The sequence below is a fragment of the Chiloscyllium plagiosum genome, unplaced genomic scaffold (genome assembly GCF_037043375.1).
Source record: "Chiloscyllium plagiosum isolate Xiang-an unplaced genomic scaffold, Cpla_swu_hap1 HiC_scaffold_17, whole genome shotgun sequence".
Lineage (NCBI taxonomy): Eukaryota > Metazoa > Chordata > Chondrichthyes > Orectolobiformes > Hemiscylliidae > Chiloscyllium > Chiloscyllium plagiosum.
The window spans coordinates 73,937,466-73,955,372 of NW_028270155.1; the positions used below are offsets into that span (position 1 = coordinate 73,937,466).

General features: G+C 40.5%; 1 protein-coding gene and 1 pseudogene across 8 annotated transcripts in view; both read left to right on the forward strand.

Moving 5' to 3' along the window:
* st3gal2 (ST3 beta-galactoside alpha-2,3-sialyltransferase 2) overlaps positions 1-17,907 on the forward strand; it is a 340,428-nt gene that overhangs the window by 14,511 nt on the left and 308,010 nt on the right. The gene's annotated exons all lie outside the window — the stretch shown is intronic.
* On the forward strand, positions 7,894-9,183 carry LOC148147407 (uncharacterized; annotated as a pseudogene).

Sequence of the window (17,907 nt, forward strand, 5' to 3'; positions counted from 1 at the left end):
CGAGGCTAATTCTTTATAGACATCAGGTACTAACTCCATACCCAGCCCCTGCCTCGGCTGTGCACTCTCCTGCAGCTCCTCGGCTCTTCTTGGGGTCTCCTTTACTACCTTCACTAATACCACTGATTTAGCTTCTTTTGCCACATCTTTTTCCACGGTGCCTTTCTCTTAATGACCAGCACCATGACTTTATGTGTCCCACTTTACCACAGTGGACATACCTGAGGCCTTTCACCTCTTTTCCACCCTCATGGGCTGCTTTTTTATCCTGTGGTAAATTCTTACCAGTGTTCTCTACTCTTGGTTTCGTAGTGTAGAATCTCCCTTTCTCCCAATTTATATCCCTCTGGCCAGAAGTTTGTCTTATGCACAAACGTATATTCATCTGCTAATTCTACTGCCCATCTTCCTTCATGAAATTTCTGTTCCTGCACATGAATTCTTACCATCTCTGGAAGTGAGCTTTTAACCTTCTTCAGCAGAATACTCTCTCGTAGAGCCTAAAAGGTCTTACCTATTTTTAAATCAAAATGACCATGTTTAATTCTTTCAAACTCAGCATAAGTCTGACCTGGTTCCTTTTTTGTTTTTGAACTGCTGTCTATATGCTTCTGGTACCAATTCATAAGTACTTAAAATAGCCTGTTTAATCTCTTCATAATCTTTTGCTGCCTCATCTGACAGTGCGGCAAATATCTCCCTCGCTGTCAGTCGTTAATTCTCCTGCTCCTCGGATGCTTTCTGACCTGCTGACCACTCTAATCTTGACTCTAATCTCCAGCACCTGCAGTTCTCACTTTCGCCTGCCTCCCTAGCTCTGCCTAATGGTTTAATCTGAACTAGCATTATCCATAAATCCTCAGACCATTCCATCTGATGAGCCATTTTTTTCAAATTAAAGAAAGAAGGCTTCAACACCTTTCTCACCAAAATGTGGCAGAGTTTTTGTATATATGACAATCTTCTCTTTTTTTTAATCTCCATCCTGTTAACTTGACTTTGCTGACTGAGTAAGTCACAACTTCTCAAGTTCAAATTCTCTTTTTTTGCTCAGCTAAGAATCTTTGTCTGTCAGTCTCTGTCACTCTCTCGCTGTGTGTGTGTATGTCTCGCTCTCGCTGTCTGCCTCTTTTCTGTCCTCTATCTGTCTTTTAATTCCATTTTCCTCAATTGTAATTTAAGTTTTTCTACCTCTACTGCATTTGTCTGTTTCTCTGACATACCTAAGTGTTTGAGTAACTCCCTTACAATTTCAGCTTTACTTTTGTCCTTTAGACCCAAATCTAATTTCTTTGCTAATTCTAAAAGTATGGCTTTTTCTTTCCTTCTAAACTTTCTTGGCAAATTTAAAAATCCTCTTCAGATCCCAGAACCTCTTTAGCAATTTTAAGAGCCATTTCTTTCTTTCTTTTTTTTTTAAATTTAATCTATCACAAGTCACCAAAATTAAAACAAATTGTCTCATTTACATTTTATTCAAGATCTAGGACACTAACCTGCAAGTGTTTAAATCTGGGATTTTTTTGTAGCCCCAATATATTCAAATCTGTCTAAACCAGTTCAAATCCCTGACAAGCCTCCAAACTGTTACAACATAGGGTAAACCTACCCCCTGCTAATTTAAACCTGTAACACAGAAAAGATTACCCTGTGCAGTAATCTGTGAAAATTCAACAGGCCAAGAATTAGTTCAAGTAAAGAGTAGCAACTTTATTTCTTAAAGTACAACAGAAAATGATTAACTAAGAACTATTTACAACTCCTTTCTCTAACCTATCATTTATTTTACCTTCTATAATATTAGTCCAATTTAAAAACTCCGTATAAGATTTACCAAAATTCAAATTTCAAAACCAACCAGCTGTCGAATCTTCACTTATTATCTTTGTCTGTAGATTTTCTTCAGGATTTCTGTTTCACAGGTCACTGATCAATAAAGGTACCTTGTTAAGAGAGCTAATTTTCTGGTCAGTCTGCAGATGTTGCTCCCCCCCATCACCCCTCACCTCTCCCCTTCCGGTTCAACTTGAAGTGAAATGGTGTTGGTCTCATCTCGGATTCCTCCTGATTCAGAGGCTCCTAACTTGGGCAAGATTATATTATGCGACACATCCACAGTTCTTTCTGCTAATGGCAGTTAACTTTAATTGCCGGTCTGTATTAATGTGTTGCTACCAATCCATCACAGAAAAGATAGTTGAAACCAGTACTTCCAATATAATTCCATGTAGTATTCATTATTCATTTAGGTTATTAAAATTGTAACATAGGTTCTGCCTGTGTTATCGTAGATCCAGTCATTACAGGTGACAGACCAAAACGTACTCCTCTTTGATTATCAGGTATTGTTTCATAAACAAATAAGCCAGAGGTTTGGCTGAATGATCTGGTAACCTGAATTGAATGCGCACAATGACAAGTCACAATAGGATGACAATGAATGAAATAAGCTGGTATTCAGGAAAGATGCTCATGAAACCCAGTAGATTGTTGTTTCAAAAATAATCCCATCTGATTCACTACTCATCTTTAGAGAAGGAAATTTACTGTTCTTATCTGGTTGACCTGTACGTAATTTCAAGCCCACAGTAATGTGATTAACTGTCTCAACTGCTCTTTGAAATGACCCCACAGAGCAATAAATTCTCATGCAAATAAAGCTTTGACCAAAGTTTGGAATGAGTTGCACAACAGCCAAATATAATCGCAGGACTGAACGTCGTGCTTCATGGTTTGGAATAGGGAGTACATAATAGCCATTGTGTGGCTTTCCCATCACTGACCAAACCACCCATCTCCTTTCTGAAAATTTTACTGCCCTATGAGAAGCATTGGGCAATTTTGCCCAAAGGGAGTCCATTGAGATCCTTAAGTGACCAGTTAATAACCACTCAAGTGCCTCACTCCTCTGCCAGCAGTATTTAACCACAGTGGGCAGAAGCCCACACCATGTGTGAAGTCTGGAGATTTTGGGTTTGTATTTAGAAAGTCATTAGGCCTACTTTGGTACCAAAAGCGCCCTTGTGAGGGTCATTAACTACCTTCCCAGCCTCTTGAATCTGGCCCTCTACACAAACTTATAAGCTGACCAGTCACTCCATAATTGTCATAGAAATGTACAGCACAGAAACAGAGCCTTCAGTCCAACCCGTCCATGCCGACCAGATATCCCAACCCAATTTAGTCCCACCTGCCAGCACCTGGCCCATATCCCTTCAAACCCTTCCTATTCATATGCCCATCCAAATGCCTTTTAAATGTTGCAATTGTACCACTTCCTCTGGCAGCTTATTCCATACACATACCACCCTCTGTGTGAAGAAGTTGCCCCACAGATCTCTTTTATATCTTTCTCCCTCTCACCCTAAACCTATGCCCTCTAGTTCTGGACTCCGGGACCCCAGGGAAAAGACTTTGTCTATTTATCCTATCCATGCCCCTCATAATTTTGTAAACCTCTATAAGGTCACCCCTCAGCCTCCGACGCTCCAGGGAAAACAGCCCCAGCCTGTTCAGTCTCTCCCTACAGATCAAATCCTCCAACCCTGGCAACATCCTTGTAAATCTTTTCTGAACCCTTTAAAGTTTCACAACATCTTTCCGATAGGAAGGAGACCAGAATTGCACGCAATATTCCAACAGTGGCCTAACCAATGTCCTGTACAGCTGCAACTTGACCTCCCAACTCCTGTATTCAATACTCTGACCAATAAAGGAAAGCATACCAAACGCCGCCTTCACTATCCTATCTACCTGCGACTCCACGTTCATGGAGCTATGAACCTGCACTCCAAGGTCCCTTTGTTCAGCAACATTCCCGAGGACCTTACCATTAAGTGTATAAGTCCTGCTAAGATTTGCTTTCCTAAAATGCAGCACCTCGCATTTATCTGAATTAAACAGCCACTTCTCATCCCATCTGGTCCAGATCCTTTGTAATTTGAGGTAACCCTCGTCGCTGTCCACTACAGATCCAATTTTGGTGTCATCTACTAACTTACTAACTGTACCTCTTATGCTCGCATCCAAATCATTTATGTAAATGACAAAAAGTAGAGGGCCCAGCACCGATCCTTGTGGCACTCCACTGGTCACAGGTCTCCAGTCTGAAAAACAACCCTCCACCATCACTCTCTGTCTTCTACCTTTGAGCCAGTTCTGTATCCAAATGGCTAGTTCTCCCTTTATTCTGTGAGATCTCACCTTGCTAATCAGTCTCCCATGGGGAACCTTGTCGAACACCTTACTGAAGTCCATATAGATTGCCCTCATCAATCCTCTTTGTTACTTCAAAAAACTATCAAGTTTTGTGAGACACACAATTTCCCACACACAAAGCCATGTTGACTATCCCTAATCAGTCCTTGCCTTTCCAAATACATGTACATCCTGTTCCTCAGGATTCCCTCCAACAACTTGCCCACCACTGACATCAGGCTCACTGCTCTACAGTTCCCTGGCTTGTCCTTACCACCCTTCTTAAACAGTGGCGCCACGTTAGCCAACCTCCAGTCTTCCGGCACCTAACCTGTGACTATCGATGATACACATATCTTGGCAAGAGGCACTGCAATCACTTCTCTAGCTTCCCACAGAGTTCTAGGGTGCACCTGATCAGATCCTGGGGATTTATCCACCTTTATGCGTTTCAAGACATTCAGTCCATGCCAGAGAAATCTGTCAGTCCAGCTCCCAGCATTGGGGACTGCTTGTCCCGGTTGTGTACCTAGTGGCATTACTGGTCTGCAGAGCTGCTAGCCAACCCAATTAGCCTGAAGCTGTCTAAGGCAGGAGGACCTATGTGCATGGGATATATACATAACCGAGAATATATGAATGGGAGTAGGCCATTCAGCCCCTCAAGCCTGTTCTGCAGCATCGCCATCCTCTGTGATGTTAGAGCTCCTAATGAGTGTAAAATACATGGCTGAAGCATTTGTAATTAGTTTTGGGCAGAAGTGCTGAATGGATGATCTATATTGCTCTCCTGCCAAAGTCCCCAGTGTCACAGATGCCACTTTTCAGTAATTCTGATTTACTCCAAGTGAGGTTAAGAAATCACTGGGGGCAACGAATACAGCAAAGGCAATGAATCCTCACAATATTCCAACTGCCCTACTGAACTCTGTTCAAGTTAAATTACAGCTCTGGTGTCCACCCAATAAAGTGGAAAATTGCCTTGGTATGCTTTGTACACAAAAAGCAAGATCAATCTACTCCAGTCAGTTACCACTCGGTGGATTCTTGGTCATCAGCATAATGATGGAATGCATTGTCCACCAAGCTATCAAACATCACTTACCAGTAACCAGCACTTACTCAGCGGCTACCTATTTATTGATGCTCAGTTTGGATTCCGTCAAGACCACTCTGCTTGAGACCTCAATTTAGCCTTTTTTCCAAAAATGTAAATTAACTGACCAAATAAATACTGTGACTTCAAGAAAAGGTTAGAGACTGTAGTTCTGTAGTTTCTGGGTTTTCTCAACTTCAACACGGTCAAGTGCAAAGCAATACACTCTGACTTAAACATGCATTCTCTCTACCACCAGTGCACAGTGGCAGCAGTGTGTACCATCTACAAGCAGCCACTGCAGCAATTTGTCAAGGCTTTTTTTGGCAATACCTTCCAAACACATGACCTGTAATTTTGTAAAGATCAAGGACAGCAAGTGAATGAGAGCCATCTGCAAGATTCCCCTCCACGTTACACACCATCTTGGCTTGGAAATATATCATCCTTCATCATCGTTTGGTTAAAATCTTGTGCTTACGCCATATTGATTACTGTACAGTATTCTAGAAAAGTGGCTCTTGACTGTTTATGAATAATTAGAAATGGGGAAAATTGCAGCATCAATATCGCTTGAACAAGTTTCTTTTGTGTTCTAAAACTCAAAATATGTGCCAGACAGACCAAGTTTGATATTGCATTATTCTCACGCAACCTGATGGTTTTTCACAGTTTCAGTGAATATATATGCACATTCATAAGCTCATGCTGTTCTATAACAGGTTCACTGCTTCAAGAAATGCTAATTGCTCTTTTCCCTCTTTCAAGAATCAAATGTTAATCTGAATTATGTTTTTGCATCTTTTGCAAGAAATAATATTGTTTGAATATTGTTGGTAACAAAGTGGGAGCAACTATCTTAGTCATGCTTACATACAGCTGTATTGACAGGTTTTCTTTAATCTTTGGGAGTTTAGGATTGTGTACTAGATTGTACCCCAGTGTTATAGATTTTAAAATTATCGTCAATAATTTTGTCATATAGGTCAATAAGCCAAGTATAATCGCCAATTATTTTTAATGAGCCTGTTTGGAGATGCAGTGGCGCACCTGAAGGGAAGATAGGACTTGAACCTTGACCTTCTAGCTCAGAGATAGGGACACTACCACTCTACCACAACACCCTTCCAAATCCAAGCTCCCAGTGGGTCTTTAAATAGCTGGTCTTGGCTAAGACAAATCTGAGGCGCCATAATTGACCTGTTTCGGATTCAGAACTCAAAATTAACAAGGTTATAATTGCTTTCGCCTAAGCTGTGCAAGAAGCTAAATGCATGTGCGTGTTAGATGAGAGCCCAGACAGCCCAGGAGTCATGATGCATTCTGGATTTTAGGGGTGAGCTCGTCAGTCAGTATTCAAACTTGACTCCATGACGAGAGGCTATGGCAGTAACTTAGTTGCTGATAGCAGTGCTTAGTGTTTGGAGTCAAGAGAGAATCTGCCACAAGTTTTAGGCCTAGCTTCCGGAGGAATGTGTTCTTATTGATCTGAAGGCTATGGAATGGAAAACTGGTATTCAAGATTTGGAAATCACCTTTTCCTCATTTGTTTCACCTGAGGTAATGCTTCGTACACCCAGCTGATGGGAGGTAATGGAGGTACTTTGCTTCTTCTCTTATTGGTAAATGACACTCTAAAATGGGTTTTGAATTGGAAACAGTCACTAGGAAGCAAAACATTTACGTTACAAAGCTTGTGCTGACATGCCCCTTATTTTTTATTAATTTGTTCAAATGTTAGTGCATTTACATCTGAGTCAGACAAGAAAGTCATTTAGTGGTCACGCCAAAACAACAGAAAGAAGTCAGGAGTATACATATCATAGAATCCCTACAGTGTGGAAACAGGCCATTTGGCCCAACAAGTCCACACTGACCCTCTGAAGAGTAACCCACCCAGACCCATTCCCCTATCCTGTTTACTCTACATTTACCCCTTACTAATGCACTTAAGTTACACATCCCTGATGGTGTTCAGAGATGTGTAGGTTAGGAGCATTAGTGAGGGGTAAATATAGGGTAGGGGAACAGGTCTGGGTGGATTACTCTTCGGAGAGTGGTGTGGTCTTGGGCTGAAGAGCTGAAAAATGTGTTGCTGGAAAAGCACAGCCGGTCTGACCTGCTGCGCTTTTCCAGCAACACATTTTTCAGCACTGATCTCCAGCATCTGCAGTCCTCACTTTCTCCTACTTGGGCTGATGAGCCTGTTCCCACACTGTAGGGATTTTATGAAATAGCATTATGATGAGTTCTCATTAAATACAATGAAGTTAGGTGAAAATGTTTTGTCCTACTATACATTGAGTTGAAAAGAGCATTTTCAGGCAACATTGAGGCATCTTGATTAATGCGATCAGAAGCTGGGAAATCTCTGATTGGTGGAAGAAGTTGGAAGTTACAAGCACAGAAGTCAAAATGACACCAGTCAACTGATTGGTTAACCACACTGTAATTTAAAAGGCCTGCACATTAGCAAGCAAATATGTCAGGGGAAGTACATTGTTAGTGAAACATTTGTGGTAATTACTATACCCATCATCTGACTGCACACTACTACATTTTAGTTTTGCCATTTTCCAGTAAAAGATCAAACTTACAAGATGTTGATAGAGTAAGTGACTTTAATGATTCAAGTGACTGAAACTTTATGACGAGGATTAAATCTTAAACGGACTATTGTGATTTGATTTGTGTCACTTATGTAAACCAACAAACCAGAAAAGTCACTGTGTCCCAGCAAGGGACTGTGCCAAAACGTTACAACAGCAAGAGGGCTAAATGTTTTGAGGATTTGTGTACAGAAAAAACTGAATCAACAAATTCTATAAGAAGAGGAAGAGAAGTACAAGTTGCAGAACAGAGTTCACATTTTAACAGAGAAACTTGCCAAGATCAATGAGGGTCTGGCATGCACAATGGCAACCCAAAATGAATTTGATAGAGCTCTTGCAGAGACTAAAGTTGTTTATGTGAATTTCCACAAGTCCCCAGGCATTGCTGGACTGTCCTGAAGCAGGAAGCAGGGAGCCTGAATCATGTTAAGGAAAAAGAAAACTCCAAGCACTCGTGATTTTTTTTTTGTCAATCAGCTTCAGAGGAGCAATAAGCACCAAGAGAGGGAATCTTAAGTTGTAACAGTGAGAAACAACAGTAAGTGACTAAGAGTCAGAGAGTTGTACAGCACAAAAACAGACCCTTCGGTCCAACTCGTCCATGCCATCCAGATATTCTACATCAATCTAGTCCCAGTTGCCAGCATTTGGCCCATATCACCCTAAACCCTTCCTTTTCATATACCCATCCAGATGCCTTTTAAATGTTGTAATTGTACTAGCCTCCAACACTTCCTTTGGCAGTTCATTCCATACATGCACCACCCTTTGCATGAAAAAGTTGCCCCTTAGTACCCTTTTAAATCTTTGCCTTCTCACCTTAAGTCTAAGCCCTCTCGTTTTGCATTTCCCAAGTTTGGATGCAAAAAAACCCTTGGCTATTCACCTATCCATGCCCCTCACGATTTTATGAGCTCTATAAAGTCAACCCTCAGCCTCCTACACTTCAGGGAAAATAGCCCGAGCCTAATCAGCCTCTTTCCTATAGCTCAAACCCTCCAACCCTGACAACATCCTTGTAAATTTTTTCTACACCTGTTCAAGCTTAACATCATTTTTCCTATTGCTGGGAGACCAGAATTGAATGCAGTATTCTGAAAATGGCCTAACCAATGTCCTATACAGCCACAACATGACCTAACGTCTATGCTCAATGCACTGACCAATAAAGACAAGTGTATTGGACCACTTGTAAACAATCGCAAATTCAGCAGGATTGGTTGCTTTAAAAAAAGGATTTGGTAGTAAAATTTTATAGATGTGAAAAAAATGGATCCAGCATTGACATGCCTTCTTTTTGAATTTGTACAAAAACTTTGAAGCTAATTCTTTCCGCCTACACTTACCTGAAAATGCCTCAACCAATCCAAGCCCACTCGTTAACCACAAAGCAACCTGTTCATGCAGGATAAATAATTGTTCTCTCTGAGAATTTTGTTCCTGTGTTTGTCTTGATAAGTGCAAGATGAAAGGCTTCAATAATGTAACTCTCTTCTCAGCCATACTTATGATCTATATTGACAGGTGACTGTCACTGGAATGAGGTTCCCCAACTCCAAATTGCTGTCAATCTTCTCCACTGCTTCATTTTGGTGACGTACAGTTCCAACTTCCAAGGCTGTTACAACAAAGATTCCTGATGAAGGGCTTTTGCCCGAAATGTCGACTTTCCTGCTCCTTGGATGCAGCCTGACTTGCTGTGCTTTTCCAGCACCCCTCTAATCTTGACCACACAAGGATAGTTGACACCAATCTCCCACTGTTGTCCCTTGGGCTGAATGGTGCACTGGAGTTCTTCCATTGGATAGTTTATTCTGTTAAAGATATTGAAAATGCAAGTTGTTGCTGTGTATGTTTCAATCTCGCGGTATGCAGCACATTTGCCCACACCAATCTCTTGAGAGAGAATTTCTTGAAATTATCACTTCCTTCACATTTCCTTGATCACGAGCAAAACCGATCCCAAACCTCAGAAGACTTTTAGAATGAAATATTAAAGGAACTAGATTTTTAGTTTTGACTGCGAATACCTTGTGTAAGGTTATAAATATGGAGGAAAAGAATAATACATTTGTACAACACAGCAGGACATCGATGAGCCTGCTGTGTCCATGTCAGCTCCCCACATGAGTAACACCATTAGTCCCATAGCCCTGCAAGCTTTTTTCCTCATCTAGTGCTAATCTCATTCCCTTTCGATATCTATAATTATATCTGTCTGCACCATAGTCACAGCCTCACCCCTCATCTTTGAAACCATTTTTCTAAATGCCTTCTACATTCCTTTAAAGCCTTTAGATCCTTCCTAAAATGGTGTTAAAGTTGGCAGGCTGTGCTAGTTGAAACTGAACCAGTGTTTGATAATGCTCATCATAACTTCCTTGTTTTTGTATTCTGTTCCTCAAAGAATAAAGCCTGTAATTCGATGTACACTATTAACAATTTTCTCAACTTACCCTACCACCTTCACTGATTTATGCCTTCAGGTCTATTTATTCATGCATCTCCTTTTAAAATGGTATCCTTTTGATTTATACTGCATCTTCTAACAAAATGTATTATTTCTTTCTTGTCTGCTTTAAATTCTGTATGCTGTGTTCACATCTTACTGCATCTGCAGTCATTGTTTTTACCACATATTACACCAGCCTGTGACTCTTGAGTTAAAAATCACACAACACCAGGTTATAGTCCAACAGGTTTAATTGGAAGCTCACTTGCTTTCGGAGCATCACTCCTTCATCAGGTGATAGGAGTGACGCTCCGAAAGCTAGTGTGTTTCCAATTAAACCTGTTGGACTATAACCTGGTGTTGTGATTTTTAACTTTGTACACCCCAGTCCAACACTGGCATCTCCAAATCGTGACCTTTTGACATCTTGTCACTACCCTGTTCACAGTACTTCTAAGTTTTGTGTCAGCTGTAAATATTGAAATGAGACCCAGTACACCCATATCATTGACGTGGAACAAGAAAAGGTCTTATCCTGGAAATCCCACTGTATGTTTTCCTCCAGTCCAGAAAATAACCATTACAACGACTCTGCTTCCTGTTACTTAGATAACTTTGTATCCACTATCCTTTTTAATTCCATGGACTTCCACTTTACTGGAAAATCTGTAATGTTGCATTTATCGAACACTTTTTGGAAGTCTATATTGTTCAGATGGGGGAGTGTCAAACTGAAGATCTAAAGGTCCTTGGATCAATTCCAACTTTTAAAAGAATTAGCAAGTACCTTTTCTAACGAGTTTTGAGAAGATACTTAGCGCAGATTGAGATTCTGGATGTAAGTTTGCTTGCTGTACTGGAAGGTTTGTTTTCAGACGTTTCATCACCATACCAGGTAATATCATCAATGAGCCTCTGGCAAAGCACTGGTGGTATGGTCTGCTTTCTGTTTATGCATTTAGGTTTCCTTGGATTGGTGATGTCATTTCCTGTTCTTGCTTTCAGGGATGGTAAATAGGGTCCAAGTCAATGTGTTTGTTGATAGAGTTCCGGTTGGAATGCCATGCTTCTAGGAATTCTTGTGCATGTCTCTGTTTGGCCTGTCATGGGATGGATGTGTTGTGCCAGTCGAAGTGGTGTCCTTCCTCTCATGGTGTCAGGGATATGCATTAGTCAGGGTAAATACAGAGTAAGGGGAATGGGTCTGAGTGGATTACTCTTCGAGGATCGGTGTGGACTTGTTGGGCCAAAAGGCCTGTTTCCACACTGTAGGGATTCTATGATTCTCAAATTGTATCTCTGGCGATTCTAGCTTTTGGTGCCGAACCACCCCATGATTGTACTTGAACCCCCTTTGAAGTCAACCTGTTACTGTGAAATCTTTGCTTGCCAATCTTTGATTCTTGTATCCTTTGGACAGTTCTGTTTTCAGTCCAGTGGAATTGGTATTTTTGCTCTCGGTTGCTCCTTGTCTTTTTCCATGGCATACCTAAACATTATACTATGATCACTATGTTCCCCCCGATTGAGACTTAATCTTATTGAACCGTCTCATTCTCCCATTCCACTTAGAACTGTAGAACAATTGTAGGACAGAGGGTGACTATTTGGTTTGTCATGTCTATGCTGGGCAGAATCAATCCAACAGTGTATCCTTCTTCATAAGGCCAGACATACACTGATCTAAAGCACACTTCAGAAACTCTTTTCTCCTCTGTTTACAATATTGCTCTGTCATGGTCAATCGTCCCTCATTTTGAGGAGAACATCTATTCAAGGTCAGTTATTTCTGCCATGAATTTCATGTGAGTTAACAGACCAGTTCTCAATATGCAAATCTTTGTGGGCATGTCAGACAGGGACTAGGATCTTGAGTGCAAGATTTGCTTAAGACAGAGATGAGCATTTTTTTCTTCTGTGGGAGTCTTTGGAATTCCGTTGCTCAAAAGACATTGGATGCAGAACCTTGAAGTATTTTTAAGGTGGAGGTTCTTAATTGCCAAGGTGATGGAAGTGTGGCAAAGTCTGTGGAAACTGCATCGGACAGTACATCCACCGACCGACTCACCCTTGGTGGAAAAGAGCCATGTTCATTTGTGAGGTTTAGCCAATGATAATGATCCTCACCAGTGGTGGCCCCAGAGAGGTGGCTGTCAAGATATTGGCAAGTGTTCTACACATTCCAGAGTATTTGCTTCGATATAAGTGAGAGGTGGAGTATTTTGTTGATCAGATCTATATTGATGTTTTGTTTTGCCAATGTTCGAGGAAAGGCAGAATTGAAAAGATCTGCACTCAATTTCAGGCCAGGCAACAACCATCATCCAGTAGCAGACAAAGGTGAAGAGTTTTCCCCTCTAAGTGCATTTAATATTGGCTTTTGTGGCAGGTTGATCTTTGAAGAAGTGAGTAGGCACTGTCAGGTTGTCAGTAGCTCCCAACCTTGCTTGACACTCGTCTGGATCCTGAAGACACCCATTCGCAAGCTTCTATTCAACATAGTTGCGGTCACGTCTTCTTCCGTCAATTGTGATTATCTCATTTTGTATTACAATAATCAAAGGGATTCAAATTTTTTACAACTGTATAGTTTCTGCATCTCTCTGTCATTTTCACTTGATGTTCAACATAGAATAAACTCAATCTTGTAATGGCACTTCTAGTGTTTCTTAATTCTAATGAAATAGATCCTGTTGAAGCCCCTGCGGGATTCCTGTCTATCCAGCACTGTAATGATGTGAAGGAGCTGGGGTTGAACTGAGGTGGACCAAGTTTAAAAATCACACAATACCGGGTTATAGTCTAACAGGTTCATTTGGAAGCACTAGCTTTTGGAGCGCTGCTCCTTCAGGTGGTTGTGGAGTACAAGATCATAAGACACAGAATTTATAGCAAAAGATATATAAATGTCATATAAAAGTCATATAACTGAAATGATATATTGAACAAACCTGGATTGCTGTTGAGTATTTCATCTTTTCGAATGGGTTGCAGGTTTCGATTTATTAATGTGTAAATCCCAGAATTTCCTTTTAAGTTATCTTCATGAGATAACTTAAGGTTTTATAACAAAAGGTGACATCTCAGCTTAGACAATGCATTCAAGGTGTGAGGTTAGAGTCTGTCTGTATCCCAGTCTTGAGTCAGGCTGGTTCTATTTTGAAAGTGGAATTTACAAAATATTACATGTATTGATTGTGACAGCATTGACTGCCTGCAGATTGTACATTTTTTTTTATCTGTATCTGAAAATATAACTCTGTAAATACAAATTCACCCCATAGACTTGTGTGTGTGCATGCATGTGAGAGAGTGTGAGTTTGCCTTTGTGAAAGCTTGGTAAGTGTGTGTGTGTGTGTGTATGTATCTGCGTGAGTATGGAGGAGTGTGACTTTTAGCTCGGCACTGTAATGACACTCTTCCTTGCATTCTTTCTCCATCCTTTCTGAATGTCTTGCATGCAAGAAAGTTTTTAGTACCTGTACCTGTCTTTTTTGAGGCTGGTCTTCATTATCGCTACAAGAACATTTCCATGTGTCTTTTTGTACTCACCATTGATGAACTTTATTTTTAGCCAGCTTCTTGTGTTTGCTTACAAAAACTGTAAGCCTAATTAAATTCTATAAGATTACTTCAAATTAAAGCGCAATGGGACAAGGGCACAACTAGCCAAATGCAAAGTTAACCATGATGTTAGGAAACCCTTCATATCAAAACGAAAGATAGGAATGAGAGGAAATAATTGAGGTTAAGGTATCTGAAATCATTTTGAAAACATTCTTTATTGGGATTCTGGGAAACTATAGGTCTTTTTGTAACAATGACTTTTACTAAACTGAATGGCTTCTCATTTATAACTGTTAAATAGTCTATCTTTAATATCTATTTCGTGTAACACCTCAGCAATTTACATTTCCATATCTATCTTTGATAGAAACATTTGATTGGGCTGTTGTAAATGACAGAGTACACATGCCAATGATTAGCCTTAGTTTAACAAACCCAACTGGTCCAAATTGGAATTGTTGATCCAAATTAAAGATGGTTAGACGCAGCCAATAAAACAGGCTATCTGGCAGTGTTCCGTGAACATTTTGCTTGTGTCAGATCAAGAATGTGCCTGACTTTTAGAATTTACATAACTGATTCAACAGCCGTTGAAGGATTTTTAAAGTACAATTTATGTAATTAATCTCTTCTTAAATTCAGTTTAGTAATTGATTTAATGATTTTCATTCAAACTGCACAAGATTAATAAAAAAATAGCTAGAACTAAAAGGCAAGTACAGACACCAAGAGGGGGCTTTCAACAATCCTATTATCTCTACTGATTTGCCTCTATTTGAATATCATCGATTCCAAGGAGGGGAAAAAAAATTCACTTTTCATATATTGCCTGTAGGTTGACCCATGAATTTGAACCAAAAGATCTTTGTACTTATCACTCATCCATTGCTGAAGTCATATTCATCTTCATTGTAGAATCCCTACAGTGTGAAAGTGGGCTATATGCCACTGACACTCCAAAGAACGTCCTACCCTATCCCTATAAACCTGCATTTCCCATGGCTAAGCCACCTAGACACTATAGCCAGCACATCTGTGGGAGGAAACCAGAGCAAACAAACCCATGTGGACACTGGGAGAATGTGCAAATTCCACACAGACAGAAGCCAGAGGGTGGAATCAAACCTGGCACTGAGGCAGCAGTGAATAAAGGAAATTACAGCACAGGAACGGGCCCTTTGGCCCTCCAAGTCTGCACCGATCCAGATCCTCTATCTAAACCTATTGTCTATTTTCTAAGGATCTATATCCCTTTGCTCTCTGCCCATTCATGTATTTGTCGCGAATACATCTTTAATGATGTTATCGTGCCTGCCTCGATAACCACTGTGCCACTCTGGTAAACCTACTTGATAGAATTCAAAAATAGCATTCCAATGCACTTAAATCTGTGCACTTACCTCTGGCTTCTTTGTGTGATATTTGGGGTGACGGGCACCATCTCTAACCTGGCAAAACTGCAATAATGAGAAGGTGAATGTCACTGTCTCCAAGATATTAATTGTATAAAATCCGACTCCTATTTGACTTAAAAAAAGCCAAACTATTTGAACCTGAATTGTATGAATATTTATGGCATCTGCTTTTACAGTCCGGAATGGGCCCCTCTTCCAAGTGGAATTGTAGAAATCCATCCAAACTTTAATAAATGCCATTTTTTCTGTTCTGTCTTATTGTGGATCCTAAAGCAACTTTCCAGGCTATGACTGAGCTCATCCCTTCTGTGCACATTGTGAGAAGTTACAGATGTGAATGTGGGTTGATAGCCAAGCCCCACAACTTGGATGTTGGAGAGCAAATTAACACGGCAAAGGGAGTAATGATATGAGTCACAAGTGGAGCAACTTAAATTCTAGTTAGTGCAATTCATCCTGTGCTGTGGCACAAGATGGGTGTTATTGGAATAGCTGACCTCTCAAATGCATTGAAAGAGACACCCAGGAATATGTTGAGCACTTCTCAGACCTTAGCGCTCTCGAAAAGCCACCATTCACAATGAGATCCAGCACCAGATCAATCTTTGACAAACTATAGGAACAAGTGTTTGACAACAAAGACATAAAAGAGCAGGCAGGTGGGATTACTTTAGTTTGGGGTTATGTTCAGCTAGGACTGGTTGGATGAAGGGTTTGTTTCTGTGCTATATGACTATGTATTGGCAGAGCGTTTAGGTTTACATAATACAATAAAGCACACTCCTCATTCCTTCAGGAAGGGAAAATCGTACCTGACACATGTATTTTGAATTCTTTACACGGTAGCAAGGGGGATCAGAGTCAAAAAATGTGGAGCTGGAAAGGCACGACAGGTCAGGCAGCATCCAAGGAGCAGGAGAGTCAATGTTTTGGGCATAACCCTTCATCAAGAAGGGAGATCAGTAGATGTAATGTATTTGGATTTCTAAGTGGCATTTATGAAGGTCCCAAACACAAGGCTACTTAGTTTGATAAGTGTCCATAGTATTGGGGGTAGTATATTAAAATGGATAGAGGAATGATTAAATAATAGACAATAAAGAGTTGGGATAAGTGGAGTATTTTTCAGAATGGCAACATGTAACTCATGGTATGCCACAGGAATCCGTGCTCCATCCGCAATTATTTACAATATTTATTAATGACTTTGAGGGAAATGAATGTACTGTAACAAGATTTGCAGGTGACACAAAAATAGGAGGGCAGGTCGTGAGAATGGCACAGAGTCCGTAGAGGGATATAGACTGGTTAAGTGAGTGGGCAAAAACTTGGTGCATGGAATATAGCATTGGAAGGTATAAAGTTGTGCATTTGTCAGGAAGAATAGAGTAGCTGAATATTATTATAAGTGGAGAAAAACTGCAGCACAGAGAGCTTTGAGAATCCTTGTATACAGATCACAAAAAAAGGCTAGCATCCATGTTCAGCAGGTAATAGGGAATGAAAATTGTCTTGGACTCATTGGAGTTTAGAAGAATGAAAGACTATCTTAATGAGACAGGCAAGGTATTTAGATGACTTGACAGAGCAGATATGGAAAGGCTATTTCCCCTTGTAGGAAGAGTCTATGACCAGATGGTATAATCTTATAATATGGGGTAATCCAATTCTCCTCCCAGAACGTAGTGAATCTGTGGGATACTTCATCACACAGGGCTGTGTAGCCCTTGTACTTATATATAATCAAGGGTGAAAAACATGTTTTAATCACTAAGGGATTCAAGAGTTATGGGGAAAAGGCAAGAAAGGACAAGAGAGTCAGCCATGCCAGCTGTGTGCCATGAGCCCTGCTGAAGGGCATTTATCCAAAACATCAATTCTCCTACTCCTTGAATGCTGCCTGACCTGCTGTGCTTTTCCAGTACCACACCCTCGACTCTAACCTCCAGCATCTGCAGTCCTCACTTTTGCCGAGCATGGTTTTGTGTCCACCTGTTATTGGTGACAGGTGAGGCCAGATTGCATGACCAGTTGCAATTTTAATCAGGGCATGGGTACAAGCGATGCTGGGATCATGGCAGAGATCTGCTGAGTGGTGAGTTATTCTGTGAATGGCAGGTGGTTAAATGAAACTGGAATTATGCCACAGGGTGGGGTAGGCAGAGAACTTTGCGGTGAGAAATTTCACTAGGCCTCCACAAAAAAAAAACTCAAAACAACTTGCATGTAGCCAGAACACAAAAGTTCAATCCTACAAGCTACACAGGTTTTCCTGCATTCTTAGAAAGAAAAGAAATTGTATTTAACACAGACTGAGTAAAATAATAAAAGCATTCAACTTCCATGCATTCATATTCTTGAAGTTCACACACCTTCAAATAGATTGCAGAGCAGAAGATAAGCTAAAGATAAGGCACATTGTGCTCTGGAAGGTAAGCAGCTTCACTGGCTCCAGGTTGAACTGTTTTTCTTCTGGGTTTGATCAAGGCGTTTTAAAGGTGTAGATAGGCTTTATCTGTGTTTTTCATGACAGCAACTGCTGAATTCAAAACGTCTGTCTCCAAACTT